Consider the following 23,806-nt stretch of genomic DNA (forward strand, 5'->3'; position numbering starts at 1 on the left):
TGAAAGCAGAACCAAAATCCCTGTGAAAGAGGTGAAAATGGAGTAGGAAGATTGACCTCTTTGAATAGATGTTGTCCTCCTTTATTTTTATTTTTAATTGATTGCTCTCGTTTTCCCCTGGAGCTGCAAGGGTCTGTTTGTTCCTTCACACTGAGACTCTGTCACACACATGTAGCAAAGCAAAATGATAACTGATGTGTGTTATCTGATTCCTGGTGAGAAATTCTGCACAGTAATGCACAAAAATACCACAGCACTAATTGAGAGATATATATCTTCAATTAGATGAGTCCTTTTCTTAATTCTTAACAATTACTAAGCATTTTATGAGCCAGATACCATTCCTTGCTTTCCACAGTGAGTTTTGTAATTAACAAGGGATATAAGTGGCTTCAGGCAAGATCTTTGTGTGTGTGTGTGTATATATACATATATATATATATATATGAGTGATACTTTCTTCATTTCTGCAAAGAAATTCATCAGTTGCATGTTTTTGCTTTGGTGGGACCTTTATTGCCTTCTATAAAGTTGTTAATATTTTAAGCACAGCAGTAACTTTTTTTCAATTGTTTGTGAGCCCATCTCATTTACACTTTACTTGTTAACTGAAAGTGGCATTGCTGGAGAAAATAAAATGGGCATTTCGGGATGGGAATGCCTGGGAAGCTGTATCATCTGGCCTTTTGAAGATAATAAAATGAAAATAACCAAATGCAAAAGAACAAAATTAATGATAGCTGATCTTATGTAGTGGAGTGTTCCTCTCCTAAAAACTTTCAATGGAGACAACAGTTACAAATTGTTTTGGAAAGCAAAGTCAGACTTTCAAGTGTACAAGAGGCAGCTCCACGGTCATGATACTCGCTGAACAAGCATGCAGGCAGACATCACAAAACTCAGCATTCCAAAGCACTTCCAAAGATGCAGGAAGGCATTGAAAGGCACCCAGTTCTATCAAATGGCTCTGGATGAGGACTCCAGCTGAGAGCAGATGAAGAATCAGCCTGGAATGTGGCTGCTGGGTTTGGTTTAATCTGGTACTGAGCGTTTACTACCAATAGATTTCCTTCATCAGAAAAGTGGGGTTGGGATATTTCCTGTGGATTCCACCATGGAATAACCCTTTGGGTGCTGTCACAGCCTGGATTCCACCATGGAATAACCCTTTGGGTGCTGTCACAATCTGGATTCCACCATGGAATAACCTTTGGGTGCTGTCATGGTTTGGATTCCATCATGGAATAACCCTTTGGGTGCTGTCACAGTCTGGATTCCATCATGGAATAACCTTTGGGTGCTGTCACAGTCTGGATTCCATCATGGAATAACCCTTTGGGTGCTGTCACTGTCTGGATTCCACCATGGAATAACCCTTTGGGTGCTGTCACAGTCTGGATTCCACCATGGAATAACCCTTTGGGTGCTGTCACAGTCTGGATTCCACCATGGAATAACCCTTTGGGTGCTGTCACAGTCTGGATTCCACCATGGAATAACCCTTTGGGTGCTGTCACAGTCTGGATTCCACCATGGAATAACCCTTTGGGTGCTGTCATGGTGTGGATTCCATCATGGGATAACCCTTTGGGTGCTGTCACCATGTGGATTCCACCATGGAATAACCCTTTGGGTGCTGTCACGGTGTGGATTCCATCATGGAATAACCCTTTGGGTGCTGTCACTGTGTGGATTCCACCATGGAATAACCCTTTGGGTGCTGTCACAGTCTGGATTCCATCATGGAATAACCCTTTGGGTGCTGTCACAGTCTGGATTCCATCATGGAATAACCCTTTGGGTGCTGTCATGGTGTGGATTCCATCATGGAATAACCCTTTGGGTGCTGTCACGGTCTGGATTCCATCATGGAATAACCCTTTGGGTGCTGTCACAGTCTGGATTCCATCATGGAATAACCCTTTGGGTGCTGTCACTGTGTGGATTCCACCATGGAATAACCCTTTGGGTGCTGTCACAGTCTGGATTCCATCATGGAATAACCCTTTGGGTGCTGTCACAGTCTGGATTCCATCATGGAATAACCCTTTGGGTGCTGTCACAGTCTGGATTCCATCATGGAATAACCCTTTGGGTGCTGTCACTGTGTGGATTCCACCATGGAATAACCCTTTGGGTGCTGTCACAGTCTGGATTCCATCATGGAATAACCTTTGGGTGCTGTCATGGTCTGGATTCCATCATGGAGTAACCCTTTGGGTGCTGTCACTGTGTGGATTCCACCATGGAATAACCCTTTGGGTGCTGTCACAGTCTGGATTCCACCATGGAATAACCCTTTGGGTGCTGTCATGGTTTGGATTCCATCATGGAATAACCCTTTGGGTGCTGTCATGGTTTGGATTCCATCATGGAATAACCCTTTGGGTGCTGTCACAGTCTGGATTCCATCATGGAATAACCCTTTGGGTGCTGTCACAGTCTGGATTCCACCATGGAATAACCTTTGGGTGCTGTCACAGTCTGGATTCCATCATGGAATAACCCTTTGGGTGCTGTCACCATGTTGGATGGGAGGAAATGGCTGAAAATGCATCAAAAGTGGCTCACACTGACAAAGCCAAGCTGAACTCATCTTTCACTGCAATTTATAGTCATTTTAGTCATTTTACATTTCTTTTTTCAGTGTGTGGAGTTTTCAGAACTGCTCAGACTCACTCAAGATTAAAATGCCAAACAGGGCATAATTCTCCATTATTTTTATCCCCAGTGGATTTCAGTCAGCAGTTTGGTACAAGGTACTCTGCAGGTGAGGTTCCTGTTAATAATCCTCGCACATGGAAAGGCTCAGTCTGTCAGGTCACAGCAAGAGAACACACTCATGGATGGGTTTGGTAAATCCACTTGCTTTCTGTAATTCTGAAATGTTTGTAAAGCTGTGGTGTGCTTTGCTTGAGCCTGGCTTCAGCAGGTCCTCATTCACACTGGGTTTTTTCCCCTTAAAGTGCTGGTTTGGGCCCTGGAGTGTAGCAGTCCCACACCATGGACTGCCCCCATGCTCAGCGTGTGATATTTGGTGTGAAAAAGCTCCTTTGGTTGGTTTTGGACCCAGATGAAAGGCATCAGTGTTGCAGTGCATGGAGCTGGGCACTGATGAAGGGCCTGACACTGAAGATGGTTTTATCCCCACTGCTGTTTTATCAACTAAACTCTCGTGCTGCATGTTTGAGTAATGAGCTGAACACAACAAATGTTGCTACATTTCTGTGTTGTTGCCAGCAGATGCATCTCGTGGGAAAGGTTAAACCCAACAATATGATCACTTGGTGGCTTCAGCACTCCACTGAACCAAGGCCTTCTTTGTTCTAATTAGAGTTTCAGAATGGTCCCTGTGCAAGGGTGCAGCAGAAACTGCAGGATTTCAATTGGGCAACCACAGCAGTTCCTGACAGGTGTTCAGGAAATGTCTCATGGCTGCTTTAGGAGATGAGGGGAATCTTTCTGTTCAAGAACAGCCATTTCCCTGAAATTAGGGTCATATTTAAAATGAAATGCCCCAAATTTTTCCTATCTTCTGTCTTTTTCATAACCAAAGCACCTTTTGTGTGTCTTATACTTGCCTATATAAAAATCTGGGTGGTTGGTTTTTTTTTGTTTTTTTCTTTTTTTTTGAAAATATTCTGTTAAATTGGCAAAATACCAAACATAGGTGATTATCGAAATTAACTAACTCCATATCCTTTGATCTTCAAAAAGACCTCTTCAAGATATTTGTTATTACGTTACCATGAAATATTTTTTAAAATACCATTGAACTAATGCTGACCCATTCATCTTTAATAGGTGGGTCTCACTGTCAGAGAAATGTAGTTTCTCTTTTATTTTAGGTGTAGTTAGTACATAGTCCTTGAAATCAGGATTGGTCTTCTACTGCCCTTAAGCTTTCCTCCTGTTGGGAGTGAGGGTTTGTTCCATGTAATTTTATTTCCTCTCTGCCCTGCTCTGCCTGAGGAGGTGCTGGGACTGTGTGACACGTGCAGGTGATCTGACTCTCCAGCTGTTTGTGAGATGCTTTTCCAGACTCCTACTCCTGTTTGTGAAATAAGGGATGAGAGACTTTTAAAAGAAGCTCAGAACACTGAAACATCAGTGTTCAAATCACTTCTCAGAGCCTTTGGGACATGCTTAGGGCAGATGGCAATTTGCCACCAAAGCACTCCAACTTTTTGAGTTACTTTAACACTCTCAAGCAAGTCACAGACAAAATTCTATTTGATTTCTGGTTCTTCTTCTATTATATTAAATGGGCCAAGCTTAAGTGAGGCTTACCCTGGAGAACAGTAGAAATAAGGATGCCTTGCTGGAAATACTGAAATGAGGAATCTGTTGGCTTTTAAGATTTTTTAGTAACAATCTCCTGGCACATGGCAGTAGTTCAGGGAAAAGAGCCACATCCCATTTTCTGGGTGTAAATCTGCAGTCCTTTTTCCCTCTTGAGGAAAACATTCATGAAATTGTTGAGGACACTGGAACTTCCTCATCTCCATTACAGAAGAAGTCATTAGGCAGCAATTGGGGATATCTGGTACCCTGGTGCTCCAATTCCTGATCAGCCTGGGTGCCCCAGCTGGGCCCCAGAACTGATTTTTGCTGTTCCATTCCAACTGATGTTCCTGGTCTGGGCAAGAATCTTACAGCCACTGAAATCCTGTGGTTTCTAGAGGGATGTCTGGATCCCAGAATGAAGCATGTGCAAATGGAGCTTTTAATAACTTTATTTATGCCTACTCTTTGGGTCCTGGACAGTGTCATTATCCTGAACACACCTCCTATTTCCACCAGCACACCTTCTTCCACAAGTTCTAGTGAGAATATGTGTTAGGTGTTTTGAAGTTTTGAGCAGTAATATGGGAAATTATAATCTTACAGACTTTCTCACCACCATGCAGGAGAGTTTTGATCAATATCTAGCTGCTCAAACTTCTTAGTGGCTTTAGTCTTTTTCTGTTTGAAAAAAGAAGACCCAAATGCACAAAAGAATCTCCTTAGTGTTCTGTTTAATTCTGTAATAACTAGTTCAGATTCTGTAACAAGGTTGAGTTTTCTGGCTTTAAAATTTGTTCCCCTTTTAATGGACCTATTTAACATAAATGTCTTGAGTATCTTTTTGTACTGTCTTTGGTTTTAGCAGTGAATGACAAATCTGCCTGATTGCTGTAGTGCCATTGGTTAGTGCCAGAAGAATACCTAGTTTTTAATTAGGAAACAGTATTTCTATCAAATATCTAGTAAATATTGAGTCCCACATGTGTAATGTGCAAAGGCCAATATAATCTGAGTGGGAGCTACCTAAAATAGACACTCTGCAGTGCCAAGGGGAGCTCCAGGGGTCAGCTGGGCCAACTCTTAGCTGATGGCCATGGGCAGTTGTGCAGAACAAAACAGTTTGAGCAAGTCTCCTCACGAAAAACTTGAAAATCCAGCCAGTTTATTCCTGGAGAATGACCTAAGTGTGAAAGAACTGAGTCAAAACACGTCCTTAAATGAGTCTGATAGAAGAAGTGAAAATAGATCCCCTCTTTGCTGAGTGTCTTCAGGGGGCTGTGGAACAGACAGAGACACATGCTGGCCAAACAGCTCCCAAATGTTTCCTTCGTCTTGTGCTGATTATCTATATAAAACTCCACTTCTCCAGCCAAAATTTTGTTTTCTGAGAATATTTGACAAAATGGGCCTTGCAAGGGAGGAAGCCATGGTTTAAGGGTTTGAGTTTTCTTGTGCCTAGGAGTACAGCAGAGCTTAGAGCAGATGAGAGACTGTGAGACTTCTCCAGTGACAGAGAATCCTGTTCTGCTCATGGTTACCTGACCCTGGTGCTGGGAGGTTCCTGTGGTTTGAGGTTAAACCTGTGGGATTTGTGCAGGGGCTGTGTTGGGGGGACACTGGGGAGGTGGTGAAAGAGCAGTGGAGATCTGCAGGAGTTGTGTGGCTGCCTGGGCACCTCTGTCCTGAGCTGGGGTCACTTCTGGCAGGAGCCAGGGGCTCGCAGTGAAGGCTGCAGAGACTCCTTTGGCCTCTCTGTGGAGGATTCACCCTTGGCACTGGGTCAGGTCAAACAGAAGGGATGGCTCTGCTCAGCAGACCCCCTCCTTTCCTGGGGCAGGGGGACATGTGCTCTTTTCAGCTCTGGTTCAGTGTTTGTGGCTGGTGTTTGTTCCTGCCTTTGAGGCTGGATTAGCTGGACATCTGCTGCTGGAGATTTTCTCCTCCTTGTTAGAGAGACACGAGTTGCTTCCATGCCAGCCTTCTGATGTCTGTCCAGAAGATTCTGCAGGCACTGAGACGTACTGAGTTGTGAGTTTAATTATCCTGGCAGGTTGTTAGAGACAAAACAAAAGATGGGAATTGCCACTCTGATATCAGAAGCCTGTACTGAAAATTCCCAAGAGAATTCATAAAAATGTAAACTGCTCAGTAATGTGGCATTTTTCTGCTCAGGAGCTGCCTAAATGACTTCTGCATGTTTCTGGAAATTCCAGAGTTGTGATTGTGTTTACTTTTAATGTTTAATAGATGCTACAAAATGACTTTTTATGGGGTGAAAATAAAATAAAGCATTTGCATTTGTTGACATTTTCCCTGTCTGAAAAGCAGGGGATTGTTAACTGATGCCAGTCAAATTTGGCATTGGATTCTATTGAGTTTGATGCAGTTATTGGCCAGAATATGTTTCAATATCTATTTTATATGTTAAATATTAGTGTACATTTAAATAACCCAGTATATAAAGCACAGTTCATGTTATTGCCCATCATTAGCCCTGCACAGCTACCTTGCCAAGGTTCAAGCACGTTCTGGAAGGCTTCAAGACTCTCCTAAACTGCAAATGATTGACTTTAGAAATCTTTGACGTTATTTTATTAAATTTTTTTTAAAGATTAAGGAAGCTGTCGTGCATTCAGAACATCCATGCCTTTTAGGGAGCGGGGCTGTCCATTGGAGGGACAGTTTGATCCCACCCAGGAGAGGCTGCAGCCCCTGCCAGCAGCAGCCTCTGGTTTCAGCTTGCCTCTCCCACCCTGTGCAGCCCAGCACTGGCTGTGCTGCCTGGGAACCCTTTCCACCCAGGTGTAAAGAAAAGCTGCTTTTGTTAGTTAGTCCTGGGCTTCATTCAGAGCAGAACTGCTCTTCCAGGAAGACAAAGCATGATGAATTTGTTTGCTCTGAAATGCTGGCAAACACACTGGCAGGGCACATCTGAAGTCTGATAGATAATGATGTAGGAAGTGTGTGGCTGAGTAAAATGTTTCCCCCACCTTCATTCCAGGTATCCTGGACAGCCCTAGATTTAAAAACAAATTCTGAAACAAGGTCAAGATATTTCTCATGTTTTATGGAAGTATTGGATGACTGTGGTTAAAATCCAGAAAGACAGACAGAATGTTAGGAAACTGATAGAGAGTGGAAGTAAAGGACATTACTGTCTCCTTCATATTGTCTGTGGGTTTGATTTTTGTCTTGGGGTGCAGGAGAACTGCAGAAGAGCTAGGAAAGAATGCTGCACAATTATCAGCAGAATGGAACTGTTGTTTTTAAGTAACTCATGCTAGGAGCTTTGAGGCTGAGAAAAGAGAACAGAGAGGAAGTATGAATTAGCTGGAGAAAGAGAACAGGAGGGAGTTGTCTCTTCCATGTGAGAATTAAGAGCTATCAAGCTCAGCAAGTGGCTGGCTCAGAGTGATTAAAGCAAACAGTTCCTCACACAGCATGAAGTTAAGCTGTGGAAGTTGTTGATCCAATGCATTGTGTGTAAATGATAAAATCTGTGTGGGTTCAAAAGCAATTGGGCAAGTAGGCAACAAATTCAAATTATCAAGGCTCTCTGTATTAAAAAAATAATACTTCTCTTCAAGAGGTTCTTGACCCCTGAATCTTTGGATTGTAGAACATTCCCACAGAACACTGTGCACACTCTGTCCCTGGTACTTGTTGTGTTCTCAGAGCTTCCTCAGACATCTGCTGGAGCACTGAGCTGCAGGGATCTTTGGTCTGACCTTGTTTCCTGTTCTTACAAGTTAGATGACTTTGTGTCTGGTTTAAAAAAAAAAACAAAAAACTTTTAAAAATGTGAAAGGGAAAAGGGCTTACATCTACTTGCAAGTTCAAATAGAAATTAGTAACTAAAATCACAATCCATCTTATGATTCCTTGTCTCTGACTTCGTGGGCTGCCACATCAGATTCACTGGCCTCACTTAAACTGTTTTGTTTTTTCTGACAAAACCTGAGAATTCTGTGATCACCTCCAACCCAGACAAACCAACAAGTCAGGGAACACAGCCACTGTAGCACATTGAACATGTGCTTTATTTGCACATATGGAGTTGTGGGGTATCGTGGGCAAGTAGTACCAAGGTCTCTGAATAGGAACATGATCTGCTCCAGACTTACAAATGTGTGTGTCTTACAAGTCTGTCCTTTTGATTAACAAAGATGTTGAGCTCTTGTATAAAAGTAGAGTTTACAGTTGTCAGACTTGTGAAAGAGATGATTTTTCTCTGTGGAGCACTTCTGAATATAACAATGTCTGTAGCACTGTTTAGCATTTAATTGTGTATTCAGCACTTTCTTGGGAAGAGAGATCTGCTATCTGCAGAGATATTCAAAGGGCTTTCTTTCCCCATTCTTCAAAAGACCTTCAGACTGTTATATTTGCCTTGCTATGCAGGAGCAGCAGAACACTCTCTGGAACTGGTGAAGCAGAGTTTGGAGGAGATGGGGTCAGGGGGTGAATTCATGGTGCTTGTTGTTGATGTCCCCCTGACAAACAGCATTTGAGGTTCAGGCTTTGGGAGCCCAGGGGTGAGCAGCAGCTCCTGCACTGTGCTGAGGGCAGGAGAGGGTCAGGAGAAAAGGTGCCACGTGCCAGAGCCTTCCCTGTCACCTGCTTGGTGTCACCTGCCCAGCTCTGCTCAGGTGTGAGAGGGAAGGCAAGATGAAGAGTCTCTTAGCCCCTTAGCATGCACCTTTCTCTTCTGTTTCCTGGAGAGAGGTAGAAAAGTTGTAGGGATTAAAAAAATAAAAATCCAGTGGTAGTGACAAGCAACACCTCTTTCCTCTGGGTTATGGTGCTTTTCACTTCTCTGTATGTTGTTCAAGAGAGGGGTCCCTGAGCTCGCCCCCAGCCTGGGGGGCTCAGCTCCCAGCTCTGCTTCCAGCTATCTGCTATTGCTTGAGATGGTGATGCAAAAAAGGGCCTTGCAGCTGGAGGGGGTTGGCCTGGCTGTTTGTGGGGATTTGCAGTTTCCACTGCATTGGTTTGTGGTCACCCCTGTGGCTGGAGAGAACAAGAACCCCCAAACCTCAAAGCAAACCCTCCCCTTCTCCACCCCAAAGCAGCCCCTCAGTACAGGATTTGCTACAAAATCCCATTCTCTGGAAGCTTTTTCCATTTGTGTAATTGCCATTGGCTTTTCCCTTCCTTTTATGCCAAACCCTTATGCAGTAATCTTTTTCTTAATCTATTTTTTTAATACAGTTCTACCACCATTGCCTCCTAACAGGTTGCTACATAATTGATTCTATTCTACATTACAGTGAAATGTGCAGAGCCTAAAGCTGTGGGAGTTCAGTGCAACCCCTAATGGAACATATATCTAATTTGGAAATCAGAATTTTTTTATCTGAAACTCTTGGGAACTGATTTTTTGCATCAGCATCTTAAGAAATTTTCAGATAATTGTTGATTCATATTTCTTGGAGTTGGAGCTGTTCATCACATTGCTTCACTGTTCTGTACTTTAATTGACAGAAATATTTTACTTTTTCCTTTTTTACGGAAAATAATAATTAGTATAATACATAACAAATTCATTACTTCTACTCTTGAATAAAGTCAGTGATAAATGGCCATTGTCAAATTAGATAATGTTTGTGTACTTTTTCTAACCAGCTAAAAAAAGAATAGTAAAAAATCATAGCTCCATTGTTAGTGCTGTACCTTTGAAAGGTATTGAACACATGTTCTGAGTCGTATTTTAAATTTCTGTAATGTAAGTTGGTGATAAAAGGAATACACAACTTTACAGCACAGTTGTTGCTAGGGATTGGCAGCATTTGCAAATTACCAGAACAAGTCAAGACCTCTGGAATAAGAACCCAATAAAAACAAAAAGTTTCAGGCACATTAGGAGAATGTGAGCAGAATTCTCATGATAGACAAGAAGTTTTTAATAAAAGGAGAACCAAGAAGTTTAATGCCCTTAAGTTATTATAACTATTTTCTTTTAACAAGTAGACCAAAGCTGTACAGCAACCACAAAAATACAGGAAAAAAGTATCTAGGTCTCCTAAATTGTAGGAAAAAAAAATGATTAATGCATTCTGAGTGGAAATTACCACTCACTTGATTTTTCCCCCAGATTATTTTGTGTCAGACAGAGCCAGTGAGGAAGGTCAGCTGTCAGTGAGTGTGCACAGCTCTGAGTGGGCTGGAACTCTCTTGCTCTCCAGCCTAACCCTTCATTTGCATCTTTACTAAGCTGTGGTTTTGTGCAGATCTGTGGCTTTTCTGTAGGGCTCTGCCAGGGTGATTTCATCGTTCCAGGGTGTGAAGCTGCTTGGTTTAGGTCTGTTTTTCTCTTATACATTAAATATCAAACAATAACCTGCTTTGCAGTAATTTGTGACCAGATCACCCTGAACTGCTGCCATCTCGGGGTGAGAAGTCTGACTTGTCCTTTTGGCCAAAGCAGGAACATTCCAGGCTTTTACTGGACCTGGTAACTGGGGATGAATCCTTCTGTAACCAGAGCTGGTTTTAAATCCTGAGTACCCCTTTCACAAAGAGAGGTGAGTGCTTCTTTAGGGACTGAATATTTCCTCTGTCCCGGGTGCTGTGGGGAGGTTTTTGGCTGTCAGGGATGCTGGGGAGGGTGTGCATGGTGGTTTGTCATTAAACAAATTAAGCTAGTGGATTTTTTTTTTTTTTTTTTGTGGCACACAATCCATACACACAGTAAGAAATACAATAATAGCCTGTAAAGACCTTTCTAGACATGCAAACTGACAAATCTGAGTGCTTCTTCCTTGGAAAATGTTATTGAATAGCTATTACTTGAACTGAATCAGTTAGAAAATTGTTATAATAGTTTTGCAGTGAAAATTGCCAGCTGAAGGCTAATTTGTAAAAAGGATTGAAGTCGATTGAATTACTTTTCTGGTGGAGTAGGTGGAAACTATTCTGGCTCTTCCCAAACTGTGAGGCAGAGCTGTAAATGTGATAGCTGCCTGTGAATCAGTGCAGCAGGCTGCTGGCTTGGCTCTGCTGATCTCAGCCTTGTCTGGGGGTGTTGCTGGGGTCCCAGCTGTGGGTTTCTCTGGGGCTGGATTGGAGGCACTCCAGACAGTGTTTCATGTTCACACTCAGTGTTTATTATTCCTGATCAGTGAAACAGTCTCACTGCTGAGAGTTCTGCAGTTTTCCATTAGAAGGCAAAAAATGCCCAACAATCTCTTGTTCCAAGGGCTTTTCAGACTAAACTGTCCCATTAAGAGCTGACACCTGGATTATTTCCCTTTTAACCCAATAACTGATCCCACAGAGCCCCAGTGGGGACTTTTCTGCCCAATTCCAAAATGCCACCCAAAGCCAAGAAGAAGCATGAAGAAGCAGCCCAGGATGACACCCTGTGCCCTCCATCTTGCTTCCATCCACAACACACTAAAAACCCCAAACCCTCAATGTCTCACCCAGTGACACACCCACACTGCTCTCTATAATCTACTGCACACTTCTGTGGGTTCCAGTCTGTCTTGGAGTCTGGGAAACTTTCTCCATGAGTGAGGGTCAGTCAGTGCCCCCCTGGGGGTCAGGGCACCCCAGAGCAGACAGAGGAATATTCCCTGTGTGCCCTGGGTTTGCACATGTGTGTAAGCAGCCTGGCAGTGAGAGGGGACAGGGACAGGGGGACAGCAGCCCCCAGCACAGAGGGGGGCAGGAGCCTGAACACCCAGCCCTGCCTTGGAGGGGCTGAGTGATGATTTGCCCACAGGTGTACCAAGCTGCCAGAGGCTGCACACTTGAGCCTTTTTTGGGCTGCTGTAGCCAGAGCAGGAGGGTGTGACTTGGCTTCTGGAGTCTCTGGGAACTGGGAGGTGGGGAAGCTGCTCTGTGCTGGCTCTGTTTGTCTGTAGCCTCTGAAGATAGACTCTTTACTGTCTCATTTCTGTCAGCATGAGCGTGTGGAAGGTGAAGTTCTTACGTGAGAGTCAGATCTGTGGTGAGAGGCTGATCCCAGGCAGGAGTGGAAGGAATCACAGTGAGGATCTGTGTTCAAGGTGAACCTTTCCCTTGGAGAATCTCATCTCCTGCTTCAGTGCCTGTTTGTTGTTGCTTCATGCACAGCCCTTAGGAAAGGTGTCTGTCAAACCTGAGCCCTGAGGAAGAAGGGCTCCACCAGCAGCTCCTGCTCTCTCTAATCACCTGAAGTACTGATGGGTAATCAAGGGTGGAGGGCAAATTTACAGCAGGGCTGGGTTCATTCTCAGTGTGCTGAGCAATATTTTGCTGCTGTTGGGTCCCAGCCTGACACCTGGTGAGGTATCTGAGGTGTTTGAGGGTGAGAGTGGAGGGATGGGCATCTGGGGTGCAGTTTGCTGGTTCAGAAGAGAGGAAACCTCAACAGCTGGAAGGGAACATTGCCATTCTCTGCAAAGCACAGTGTGAGCCCTGTGCAACACTCCTGGAGTTTTGCTGGGGTGGCAGGTGACACCAGCTGTATTTCGGGTTGTAAATTCAGGTTTTGAGAGCTGTGTAACTGAGACTGTGGCTGCAGGGGTAGAAGGAATAAAAAGAGCATTCCTGTAAATGGTTAGACCTAATTTCATCTTCCTGGTGTAAACAATGAACCTGTTCCCTTAGTACATCACTTCAGTAAATATTCTTGCAGACTGCAGTCATCCAAAATAGTTTTGGTACTGATACAGCCAGCAGACCACTAACTCCAAAGCTTGGAAAAAGTGCAGTAAACATTTCAGCCTCCAAGAATGTGGATTTTAACAGAAAATGAATAGCTCAAAAGTGTATGCTTTGGCTTTGATGTAGCTAAATATGTTGAACCACAGAGACTTGAAAGAATTTGATAAATACTCTAAAAGGAAATCCACTTCCTCCCAGCAGCCCAATAAATAATTTTCCCCACTCTCTCATAACTTGTTTTGCAGAGCAGTGGAATAGAAAGGCTGCTAGAAAACATCTCAAAAACTGAGCCAAAACCAGCCACGTGAGCAGGAAGCCTTCCCACAGAGAGATGGAAGATTCTAGACATAATCCCATCCCTTGGTAATCCACGTGCTGGATCTGCCTCCTGCTGCCCTGGCAGTGCTGCAGCCCTGCAGTGTGAGAGCTCCCAGTGCCAGCAGTGGCTGCACAGCTCTGCAGGAGGGACCAGCCCTGGGATTTCCACAGGGATCACACAGCACCTGATACAGAGTGCTGAAACAGTGGTGAAGGCAGAAACTGTGGATGCAGTCAGGGAATACTGGATTCTTACCCAATGGGGGTTTCTTTGTTGCTGCTGAGATGGTGGGAATAGAAAAGAGCTTGGTTTGGTTTCTGGTGCTTGCCTGCCATTGCCCTGGTGCAGCCCTGGTGGCTCAGAGGCAGCTCAGCCTGCAGAAGGCTGTGGGGACCATGGCAAGGCAGCAGGAAGGGATGCTGTGGGCTGGAAGGCCCTTGATGCATCTGTCCTGGCCAAACAATTGTGTGTGCTGTTACAGCAAAGAAAACCCTGCTCGGGCTGCTCCGTGCCTTGGTGGGAGTCACCTCTCTGCCCCTGAGAGCAATTCTCCTGAGAGCTTGCCCAGAGGCCCCAACACTGAGCCACTGGGTGTGCCAGCACAGAAACATTTCTATTTCACACCCTGAGACCTGCCTTTCAAATTCTGCTGCCCAGGAGGAGAGGGTTCAGCATCCCCGGGCTGGTGGCACTCAGAATGGGACATCCCCGTGCTGGTGGCACTCAGAATGGGACATCCCCGTGCTGGTGGCACTCAGAATGGGACATCCCTGGGCTGGTGGCACTCAGAATGGGACATCCCCAGGCTGGTGGCACTCAGAATGGGACATCCCTGTGCTGGTGGCACTCAGAATGGGACACCCACTCTGCACACCCCACAGGTTCCCACCTGTGGAGTCAGTGTCCATTAGTGGTTTGATAGCCCTGAAAATCATCTGGGGCTTTATCTTGGGATTAGGCACGGCTGGGAGGAATTCAGCTTGGACACTCTCAGATCACTCTGCAGTGCCAGCCAGCATATGAAATAAGGCTGCAAATGTGAGGGGGTTTTACTCAAGTCCTAGAATGCTGAAACTGATGCACTTTTTTCAATCCATGTGCCAGACACAGTAAAACAATGAGACTAATGCTGAGTTGGGAATTGGTTTTGTGGTGCCTGATACCCTTTTACTCGGGGTGCTGCAGAACTTTGTTCAAGAGGAATATTTGGATTACATTAGAGACAGGAGAAAATGTCCAGTAATTCTGTGATTACCCCTACAGGGTGCATGATCTTCTTGTGTTCAGTTACTCCTTTTGACTTGGAGACTGTCCATAGCAAACTTGTTGCTTGAGACATCAAGGCAAAGGGAAAACTTCTGAATAAGTGTTGAAACAGAAACCTAAACTGCCAAACACCTCCAGGGTGAATGTTTCCAGGCAGTAGAGTATCACAGGCTGGAAAATGAATTTATTGGCAGATTCTGAGCTAAAGGTTCCTGTAGTATTGCCAGCTTTGCAATCTGTCTCACAGTGGTTGCAGGTAGCACATTTGGAGGGTCCAGCAGACTCTGAGGGGCTGCTGCAGTCTGTAGAAGTGCAAATAAATTCATCAGTGGGTGTTGTCTGGGTGGGGAGATGTGTAAAGCCTTCAGTGGATCTGATCAGGGATCTTCATGCCAATAACTTTTAGGAATTGGCTTTCATCCCAAGAATTCTTGCCTATTACAGATGGATTTAGGTGGGAACAGCCCAGAAGTTTCTGAATGCAAAGGTCTTGCTGCCTGTCCAGAACAAACTGTAAATACATAACACTCTTAGCTCAGCAGCCCCAGCTGCTACTCAGCCTCAGAGTTAAAGTTTGCAGTGATTGTCATGTGAAAAGGGTTCTTGGTAATTACTGATGATGGATGCCAATGGCTTTAGGGTTCAGTGCATGGAACTTAGCTCTGCTTATAGGATTTTGTTAACACCTCTCACTGCAGATTAACCTGATCTCCCTAGCACAGGAAATTAAAAATCCTTTGACAGTCATCTTCAGATTATGAGAGGGAAGGCAAGATGAAGAGTCTCTTAGCCCCTTAGCATGCACCTTTCTCTTCTGTTTCCTGGAGAGAGGTAGAAAAGTTGTAGGGATTAAAAAAATAAAAATCCAGTGATAGTGACAAGCAACACATCTTTCCTCTGGGTTATGGTGCTTTTCCCTTCTCTGTATGTTATTCAAGTAGCTGAAAGTGCTTTTATGTTTAAAATTCAGCTTTCAAAGCTTGTACCTGAGAATGGGGTAAGTTATTGTAATTTTTCAAGTGTTTTTATCCTTGGTTAGTGCCCATAAATATTTAACAGTTGCTGCTGCAGCACAGTTTTAGTCTGCTGGATAGACATGGGCATTACTGTGATGCAGGTAATAAACCTGAAACTGGGGGAGTAAAAGAACCTTAATTACTTTCTTCCTAATTTGCTCTCCTGCAGAACTTGTGGGTTTGTGGTGCTAAACCCCATCACAGCAAAACTACTGAGGTGGTTGTGGTTTTCTTCCTGTCCTGCTTCTCTGCCTTAGCCCAGCAGGATGTGCTGTCAGGGTCACTGAAATGTCCTGGAGATTTCTGGGTGTGATGCCCTTCTCCAGAGCCACTCTGCCTCTCTAACTGTCAAGAATTAAAATGAAGTTGGTTTTTTGGGGGGTTTGGTTTTTGGGGTTTTTTTTGGGGGGGTGTTGGGTTTTTATTTTTGGGTTTTTTTTGGGGGGAGGGTTGGGTTTTTTTGGGGGAGGTTTTTTTCCTGGGTTTTTTTTTCTGGGTTTTTTTTTGGGGGGGGGGGGGGTTGGGGGGTTTTTTGTTTGTTTGGGTTTTGGTTTTTTTGTTTTTTTTTTTAATATAATTGCAGATGGAAAGGCTCTTCCTCCCATTTTGTTTGTAATTCCTTGGAAATAATTTTGCCAGGAGCTGGCTTTGTTGCCCTGGTGGCACTGGCTATAGGCAAGGTCGATGTATGGGTGAGGAAACCAGATAAACTCCTGAGGACTGAGTTCACTGGGGGCTCTGCACCCCCTGCTCAGGGCCAGGCTCATTTTGAGGCAGTTCAGGGGTTCAGTGGCTGCACCAGCTTTTTAGGAGGAGAATATTGAGCTTAGAATTGGACTTGTAGGAAGGCTGCATTCAAGTCCTACCTTAGAGAAGTCTCAGCTTTTCCAGAGCACAGGGAGCCCCAGGAAAAGGTTCCCCTCCCCAGATCCCAGAAGGGTCCAGGCTGGAAGGGACCCTGGAGGACCCCTGGACCCCCCTCTCTCTCCAGCTGCAGGAGCTGGCTGCTCTGTGGGGAGGGCAGGGAGCCTTCAGCCTCCTTGGCTGAGCTTTGCAGGAGGCTGGGAAGGCTCCAAGGACAAGGGTGAAGCAGGAAGGAGAGGAAGAGCAGACAGGAGAGGGTCAGGACTCAGGGCTTGCTGTCACTTCTCTCAGGGCTGGATGCTGGGTGTCAGTGGCTGCTGGCTTTGGGGTTTCATACCCCTGTGCTTTCTTTCTGGTCTTTCCTAGTTCTTCACTTTTATCCAGCTCATGGAAATACAACAGTTCTGTGGTGGATTTACTTGGGGTGCTTGGGAAGAGGCTGATGTGATGGATGGAGTGTGCTGGAAATTTCTAATGGGTGATACTCGGGTTCCAAATGTAAAAATTAAGAGGGTTGTTGTCATCAGTCCTTTTGGGCACAAACAAAAAGCTGCTGCTCCTGTAGGTGTGTCTGCCCGGGTCCCTGTGGACAAAGCCTGGCCAGAGATGGCACTGGAATACCTGGCTGGGTGAATTTAGGGAAGTGAGCCAGCTCCTGGGCTGAGCCCTGGCAGAGTACATGTTCAGGCACCTGTTCTGAAGTCATGTACCTGCTGCTTTCATCCAGCTTAGATCCAAATAATTTCCTTGGTAGGAAAATCAAAAGCCTAAAAGGCAAACTGCCCCCTCCCCTTGCTGCCATGGGCACTTGGAGCTCAACTCCCTTTGATATCCTAATTTTTAAAGCTACTTGGTGCTAGGCTGATTCATTTTCATAATCCCTTGACCGTAATATGTGCATTTTAGTCAGAGCCTGTGCCACTGAATCATGAGTTTGGATCTGAATTCTCAGTAGTTTAGGAAACTCAAAAGGGGGCTTGGGCTGGTTACATTTTCATCCCTCTTGTTTGCCTCCAGCTTTGCTGTTGGAATTGCATTCCAGATGGGAACTGGAAGTACTCAAATCCTCCCAAGAAGTCTTGGGAATTGGGTGGTCCCAGGCACTGGGAGACCCCTGGGTGTCCTCTGTGCCCCTGCTGCAGCTGTGCAGGCAGGGAGCCACCCTGGCAGGGATGATTTGTCCAGGCTCACCCCGGGAGGTGCTGCAATTCATCACAGCCTGGTTTCTGTAGTCTCGATCCAGCATAACAAACAAACAAACAAAGCCAAACCACCACAGAAAGCTGCCTGAGGTTAGCAATGCCACCAAAGCTGCCACCTCCTCCTTCCTCAGTGCTGCAGCTCCTCCCCTTGCCCACGAGGGCAGGTAAATGGAAGCACCTGCAGGTAGATGGAAGCAGGCAGGATGAGCACTGCTGCAGAAGCTCAGGAATGCCAAATCCCACTCCAGCCAGCTGCTGAGAAATCACAGAAGGTGCAGGAGAGATAACAGGTGCTGGTTTAAAATAAATACAGAAAAATTTATTAACTTGAAAGAATTTTGTTTAAACATCACCTGGCGGCCTGTGCATCAGATGGGATGAAAATACAGGGTAGAACAAATGGAGAAAAATCAAGGTCTGTGTTCTGGTGGTTCTCTACTTTGATGTGCAGTGTGTGCTTATGAGATAGTTAATAACTGTTAAACAAGAAGGAGCAGCAAAAAATTGAGCTCAAAAGGAAATTAATTTTGAAGGCCACATTCTTGAATGTCAGAAATCAGATAGATAAGGAGAAAATTCCTGTGTCAACTGTTAGGGGTTTTGTACATGATCTAACTTCAGATTTCCCTGACTTAATATAGAACTCCTTTATTTGCCATCCAGTACTATTTCAAATGATCTGCTTCTTTATTTCATACCACAGAAAAAGTATGAAAGGAGGAAAAAATAATTCTGATGAAGGAGACAGGAGCAGTTTAACCTTTCCTTTGACATTTCTATAAGAAACTCACTAATGTTTATTTTATCCAAAAAGTTGTAAAGGAGGAAATTGAAGCTTTGGGAGAGACTGAAGGGAGGGGAGCAGTTTCCAGTTGTGAAAATGCATCCAAATCATCTCTCAATCCAGCAGGGTTTGTTGTGTTTAATTGTTCAAGTTAGGAGCAGCCCAGGACAAGTGGGACAAGAGCCTGAAAGCTCTGGAGAAGGAGATCAGGGCAGAGTTTGCCAGCCAGGCTGACACTGTGGATGGAATCTTCTCCTTCCCACACCCAGAACCTTCTGCCCCAGGGCTGGAGCTCCATCTCTGCCCTGGGGGGGCTTTGTGCCATTTAATTCCTTGCCTAAGCAGAGGTGGACTTGGGCAAACCCCTCCTCTCTGAAGAACCTGGGCCAGCAAAGGTTGGCAAGCTGGCTGGTGGGGCAGGCAGGGAGCTGGCAGGGTCAGGAAGCAGCACTTCAGCTGACCCAGGTGTGTGAGATGGCAAAGCTGGGGGGCTGCTGCCAAGGTGTGTGAAAATCAGGTGGAGGCTCTTCCACTGGGGCCTGACTCTGCCTTGGAACAGGCTGGAGCTGTGGTGACATCGCAGATGGAAGCTGAAAATGCATCCATTCTCCTGAGATATTCTTATCTGGAATGAGGAGAGGCCTGCTTTCTACCCAGAGTGCCCTATCAATGTATGGCTAAGTGGAAAAATGCTTTTAACTGCTGCATGTGATCTTCCTTGTTGGACTCTCACAGGTCAAGGAGAAGCTGGCTGTGCTGTCAGCCCCTCTGGTGCTTTGGCTGCTCCTCAGTGACAGAAGTCAGATCTATTTTGCATTGTCTTTGGGAATTTACCACCAAAGGCAGTGTTTGGTTTGACCAGGTGTGTTTAAGGATTTTTTTTCACTAGTTACAGTTTTTCTTAGGCAGCAGCATGTTCCTTGAGTGAACTCTCTGCATGAAGAACAAATCAGCTTTCTGCAAGTGTCACCAGAAGAAATGAGCTCCAAAATCAGCTTTTTATTAGATGGCTGATGTGCAGGGCAGTGATTTGTTCGAGGAATCAATAAACTCAATTATGTGATTTTGCAAGCACAAACACAATTTTGTGTCAAAACCATGGAAAATTGTATCCTCTCCCAAAAGCTGAGATGAGGATCAGACCCCCCTGCTCTGAGCCACTGGCAGCTGAAGCAATCCAGAGCCAGGCTGGAATCTCAGGCACCTGTCTGCTCCTGAAGCTGAGGTGGGCAATCTTGGCTGGTCCATGTCCTGGCAGGACCTCTCAGCTCAGCAAGACTGAGAAATTATTTCCCTTTCTTGCTCTTTGACTTTCTTACAAGAGGCAATGTCAGAAAGAGGGAAGAGATTTGGTATTCTGCAGAATCCAAGCTAGAAGCTAAAGCAGCCATTTCCTTGGAGAGTTAGGTCACCAAAAAAAAAAAAAAATAGAGTATAAACAACCTTGTCCAGTTTTATTCAGGGATTCTACAAGAGAATTATGTGGGAAACTTCAGGGGAAAAAGTATCAACCTTAGCAGGATTCTGGCATTTCTGTAGAATTCAACAGAGTGGTTATTTCAGTAGGACTCAAGCTGCCCTGTATTAACACAATTTCAGTTCTAGATTAGCTGAAATCTCTCTCTGAAGCTGTGTCAGACCATGCAACACTCCAGGCAAATGGTTTCATTTCCATTATCCAGTTTTTCAGCCCCTGTTTTATGTCCTTTGTAGCAGTCTCAAAGCAAATGATCCAGGTTGAATTTTTCTACTGTGTCTACAATTGATGAGGTTTTGGGGCACCTATTAACTCCTCTAAATTGGGCAGTTTGGGGCAGGGGAAAACTTTGTTTCTATTGCCTCTACTCTGCCTGTTCAGCAGCTGTTCAATACGAGTTTGGGTTCATTTGTGGTGAAATCAATACTGTTAATGAGTAGATGTGATGATTATTAAAAAAAAAAAAATCAAAGAATCATTTAGGGAAAAAAAAACCCCACAGCCAAATGAAGACAATTTCACTTGTGTCCGAGCAGTGTCTCATTTCATGCACATTTCAAGGCTCCAGAGAATCTTACAATTCTTTTATTAAGTAAAAAGGAAAACGGTAAAAGGGAGCTCAGTTGGTGCATGCAGAGTTGGCACCTCTGCTAATTGAAAGAGAAGATAAAATAAACGTGTGAAGGCATGATTTGGAGCAGTTTTCATCTCTGGGATCAGTGAAAGCAGGGGATGGAGGCCCTGGTAAGGTTCAGCAGCAGTTCACCTCTGAGTGCCTGTCTGGGACTTGGGCAGCCACATCTTTAATTGTATGAGAAAAATTATATATACAAATGTGAGTGACCCAAAGGAATTGGGAACTGTTCCCCAGGTGGTTTTTTCATCTGCAACTGAATTTCCATCTGTTGTCATCCTTTGTACCAAATGAACAGGACAGGCTCAGGGCTGGAGCTTTAGCCCACCTTTTCCATCCCACTCCTCCTGGGCTCTGCAGTGGGCCAGGGCCGTGTTTGCTGTCAATAATTTCAGTTTGGCAGTGTTGATTTACAGTACCAGAGAGCTGGGCCTGGGTTTTGAAGAGGCTGGCTAACTGGAAGGAACTATCAGTGCATACTCAAAGGCTCTTTTATAACCACCATGGAGTAATTGTGAGTGTTTTGGTAGTTTCAAAAGAATAGCAACTCACAGAGGGAATTGAATTAAGCTAATGAAAGAAAGCCTTTTACTTAGAACCAATAAAACCTATTAGACTTTGCAATAATCTGTCTGAAGTGGTTTTGAAGCCCTTTGCCTTGATTTTATTTGAAGTTGAAATGGACAGTGCATTTAGCAGACTGTGGGAAACGATCTTGAGCTGATGTTGGAGCTCTCAGGTTGGATGTTGGAGCTCTCACTCAGCTCCTGCAGCCACAGAGGATCTGGTGGAAGGATCTGCCTGAAGGAGCAGGCTCTGCCTGCCTGAGAGACACTGACTTGGGTACAGGAGGGCTGGGGGAACTGGGACAAAACAGCTCTGGGTGACCTCCCAGTTTGTAGATGGGAAATTCTGGGTGATTTCCCAGTTTGTAGATGGGAAATTCTGGGTGATTTCCCAGTCTGAGACAGGAAATTCTGGGTGATTTCCCAGTTTGTAGATGGGAAATTCTGGGTGACCTCCCAGTTTGTAGATGGGAAATTCTGGGTGATCTCCCAGTTTGTAGATGGGAAATTCTGGGTGACCTCCCAGTCTGAGATGGGAAATTCTGGGTGATCTCCCAGTCTGAGGTGGGAAATTCTGGGTGATCTCCCAGTCTGAGATGGGAAATTCTGGGTGATTTCCCAGTTTGTAGATGGGAAATTCTAGGTGATTTCTCAATCTGAGATGGGAAATTCTGGGTGACCTCCTAGTTTGGAGGTGGGAAATTCTGGGTGACCTCCCAGTCTGAGGTGGGGAAATTCTGGGTGATTTCCCAGTTTGTAGATGGGAAATTCTGGGTGATCTCCCAGTTTGTAGATGGGAAATTCTGGGTGATCTCCCAGTTTGTAGATGGGAAATTCTGGGTGATTTCCCAGTCTGAGGTGGGAAATTCTGGGTGATTTCCCCGTCTGAGATGGGAAATTCTGGGTGATCTCCCAGTTTGAGATGGGAAATTCTGGGTGATCTCCCAGTTTGTAGATGGGAAATTCTGGGTGACTTCCCAGTCTGAGGTGGGAAATTCTGGGTGATTTCCCCGTCTGAGATGAGAAATTCTGGGTGATTTCCCATCTTGGTGGTGGGGAGACCCTGAGTGTGTGCTCTGCTCTGCCCAGCTGTGTCCTGGGCACTGTCAGGGACACCTGGAGCTCAGTGGGTCATGACCTCACCTTTTGCATGGTAACTCCTGGGACCTGTGTGTTTTCTTTTCCCTTTTTCTTCCCTTTAAAAGATTTTAATGCAAAACAGCACTGAAATTGTCCTGTTCAGGCACCAATGAATATTTCATAGAGGACTGTGATGCTGCTTGACTTCAGATTTCCTTTCTCATTCCCTTGTATCTTTTTCTCTGTGTAAAATAACCTGGCAATCAAAATAAGAAACAAATGGTATAAAAAGAAGGTTCATTAGAATATCACCTTTTTATTGTTAAGATCACCACTCATTTCAAAAATGAATGCAAAAGTTTTCACAACTTTATGGGGTCTTTTTTAAAGTCTTTAGTTACTTCTTGGATTTAAGCTACAATTTTGTGCCATCATACATATTGACAAAAACTCCTGTAGGAAAATGACATCCATTATTAAAAATTTCCCCAGGAAACTTCCAGCAGACAAAAAAATTTGCTAGCTGTAGCTGTTCCTCCTTTGTTCTTTTTAGCTGTGCTTATCACAAGACCAAAATTCCATTCCTCGTAATTGGAATAACCAGAACTCTCCAGCAGTTCCTGTAAAACACCATCTCAGTGCATTTATTTCATAACCTGCTAAGGTGTTCTGCTGCCTCCAGGCTTTTTCTGTCGTGTCTCTTCTGTGAGCAGGAGGCAGAAGATTGGGTTCTGCCTTGTCAGAATGTTTATTTCCCATTTAATGTGTCACACAGCATTTCCTCGTGGTCACAACAGGCTCCAAAGAGAGTTTGCCTCCAAATTCTGTGGTGTTTGCAGTGCTGAGCAGAGATTGTCACCGAAGCCAAGGAGGCTCATAACCTCCCAGCCTTCTTCAGGGGAAATGCTAATCCACCCAATTTTCCTTGGCACTGTTTGATGCTTCAGCTCGTATTTGCAGATTTCTGTTGAAACAAATGAGGAACAGAAAGCTTCCTAGTAACCACCACCTCCTTCAAGTTTTATCTAGCAGATAAAGTAAGAGATGTTTGTTCTGGTGTGCCTGTGGCTTATCAATGCTGTTGTCAGAAAGCAGGCACATTATCAAGCAGACTACAGGTGGTGTTGACATTTATGGATCCCATTTTCTCTAAATAGGCTGCTTTAGAATCAAAACCGCATTCAAAAGCTGCCTTTCAAAACAGTGTTATTTCTCTTTGAAGAGAGAATTTTGTGAATTCAGACAATTAGCATTTTTAACAGCTTGCACTTTAAAAGGAGGTAAGAAAGTCAGCACCCACAGCTCTTCCATGAGGGATTAAGGAACTTTTAAACTGGAGGCATTCTCAGCTCTCAGTAATTAGCTCTCCAGTGAAACTTTGCTCCAAAACTGCTTTAAAACAGATTTAAGTTCTCCTGGTTCTTGTGCAAAACCCGACCCTCCTGCAATGCTCTGCTGCTCTGAGTTTGGAGGAGTATCATTAAATATGAAACGTGACTTTGCTTCTGAAAAATATTTTTAGTGAAAATGATCACATGCCAAAACAGACAGAGCTTTTCTGGAGGGCTCATCCTCCTGCCAGTCACCCCTGCCCAGCTGTGCCTGCAGCAGAGCCCTGCAGTGCTGGGGGCTCACTCAGCAGTGCTCCTGTGAGTCCTG

At 44.7% G+C, this 23,806-nt stretch overlaps 1 long non-coding RNA gene across 2 annotated transcripts in view; it reads left to right on the top strand.

Annotated features, from left to right (window-relative positions):
* Positions 1-10,541: 10,541 nt before the first annotated feature.
* Positions 10,542-23,806, top strand: part of LOC132333946 (uncharacterized) — a 285,058-nt gene continuing 271,793 nt past the window's right edge. For both annotated transcript variants that reach the window (XR_009488306.1, XR_009488305.1), the window contains exon 1: positions 10,542-10,811. This is a non-coding gene — a long non-coding RNA (uncharacterized LOC132333946). The remainder of the gene's footprint in view (positions 10,812-23,806) is intronic.

Source organism: Haemorhous mexicanus, chromosome 14 (assembly GCF_027477595.1).
Source record: "Haemorhous mexicanus isolate bHaeMex1 chromosome 14, bHaeMex1.pri, whole genome shotgun sequence".
In the NCBI taxonomy this organism is placed as follows: domain Eukaryota; kingdom Metazoa; phylum Chordata; class Aves; order Passeriformes; family Fringillidae; genus Haemorhous; species Haemorhous mexicanus.